Source organism: Triticum aestivum, chromosome 3B, assembly GCF_018294505.1.
Source record: "Triticum aestivum cultivar Chinese Spring chromosome 3B, IWGSC CS RefSeq v2.1, whole genome shotgun sequence".
Lineage (NCBI taxonomy): Eukaryota > Viridiplantae > Streptophyta > Magnoliopsida > Poales > Poaceae > Triticum > Triticum aestivum.
This window is the reverse complement of record NC_057801.1, coordinates 685,440,397-685,442,544: the sequence shown is the minus strand read 5'-3', so window position 1 is coordinate 685,442,544 and position 2,148 is coordinate 685,440,397. Positions and strand designations below refer to the sequence as shown.

Below are 2,148 nucleotides of genomic sequence, written 5' to 3'. Positions count from 1 at the left end.
ACTGAATATTCATATGAACACTTTAAATTTTAAATTATGAGTATTTTTAATTGTACAAACATCGAATTATACAAATGTGCATAAATTTTCTGAAATTTTTGTAGAACTAACATAATATTTATGAATTGTAATTTTAAAAATATCTGCGTTTTTAAATTATACAAACATTTTAACAATTCATAAATACTATTTAACAAATATATGTATATTTCTACAATAATACGTGAACAGTTTAGAAAAGTAATTTATTTTGTTTGTATGTATATAATAATATTTATACCTCACAAATATTTAAAGATTATTTTTGTTACTAAGATTAGAACTTACATTACCTATAAATTTCTAAATAAAACTAACAGGAGCAAATGGGGCGCACTCACAGCAGCCCATTTCAGCCCCACAAGCGCCTCTATTCGACTATTTTCAAAAAGAAAAAAGTGCCTCTATTGGACTACATTAAAATTGGTATCCATTTGAAGATGTTAAGACGTGAATGTTGTAGGTGTCAGGACCGACCTTGACTGAACCAAGGGTCGCGTGTTCGAGACGAATCCCTCATTTTTTTTGTTAATTTTAGTATGTACACACGTTGACCCACCGGCCATAAGTCGAAAAGAATGAAATGCCATTTTTCCAACGTCAACAGGGTTTTTTGTGAGAAAAAAAGCGAGGGGGTGTTCACAAAGGAGGGATTCATACCATGTTGATGCGCCTAGTCAACGGCTCAGACGTACAGAACCAAGATTTGGACCGTATTTGCACGCCGGAGCCAAGTTATTACACCAGTTTGATATATACCGCGAGTTCTAGCACCAAAGTGGTTGTTTGCGTCAAGTTCAAGCATCACCGGTGTAATTGACTCTTTATATAAAAAAAACTATGCTTGAACTCTTTCCCATCAGACAAAGCACACTACTAAGTTAAGTATTTTCTCCTCATTTACTGTAGCCATCAATTTAAAAGTCACCATTATTTTCTCCTTTCAGTTGAAAGCTGGAGATTAATTGTTTTAATCATGTACTAATGATTTCTATTGTTGTTGATCAGCTTGTCTGGAGCCAAAGATGATGGCTGTGCCTTATGACAGTTGCATGCCTAACTGGAGGGTTTGTGGAAGGCATGCATATTGCGCCATGATGCATATATTTTAGCTGGAGCTAGCTAACAAATCATATGTCGGTGACCCAATTTAGTTGTATGGCTACGTGGCTGTCAGAGATCTGTTGAACCCTATATGCAACTATGTCTTCAACCGTACAAGAGATGGTCCTTTTATTGTGGGGCATGATGGCCTCATATAGATGTCTGGCCCTAAGAAAGGCATCAGAATGCAAGCTACCGTGGTAATCAAGTTTGACCTGAAGATTAAGACAGGAGAATAAGGTGGTGATCTAGAGTTCATTGATGGTGTTGCCCAATTCAACGACAAAGGCACAAGCCACACTGTCATAATCACAGGACGATTGGATGGTAATTGTGGCTCAGTGGACATAACGTTTGCACTTCTGGAACAAGCCTCGGAGGCCACTGTACAGGTTGAGATATCAGAAATTAAGCAGGGAAGTTGCTTAAACCTATGTTTGGTAGGGTCTTACACTAGCCCATCTTATGTTGCACGCGGCAAAATCGAGTTGTTTGATGGGGTTATCGCCGCTGAGGCATCTGAGCTAACCAGGGCCGTGGGTGCTGTGGCACCAGATGCTAAGTTGGTTGTAACATTGAAGCTTAGTCAGAAGGGTGGGCCGGACATCTACCGATGCGATGTTTTTCAGGTTAAAAACATGCAACTCAGAGCTTGCCTTTCTATTTTGGTTTGGCCACTGTGGAGGTGATGGTAACTTGGTCAACTATGGATATTCCCTAGAGTCGATAAGTTTCGGGCATCTGATGGCGTTGAGTTTGATGATTGATAATTGCACTTGTAAGAAAAATATCACTCCTAACCCACTTTGCCATGTCTAATACCATGTCTATCTCAGTTGTGTACTTGATGGCGTACTTAAGTGCTCTGAAACCTACCCATGCGTATGTGAAATGACTGTCACGAAAAATTGTTGCACTCTCTACTTTGTTTGTCTTGAGATGTATGTGCAAATTTGAATGTTCCTATTTTTAGGAATCATTGGCATTTTCTCATGTGGTCGTTAG

General features: G+C 38.6%; 1 pseudogene; it reads left to right on the top strand.

Annotated features, from left to right (window-relative positions):
* Positions 1–1,873, top strand: part of LOC123067695 (uncharacterized) — an 11,631-nt pseudogene extending 9,758 nt beyond the window's left edge.
* The last annotated feature ends 275 nt before the right edge of the window (positions 1,874–2,148 follow it).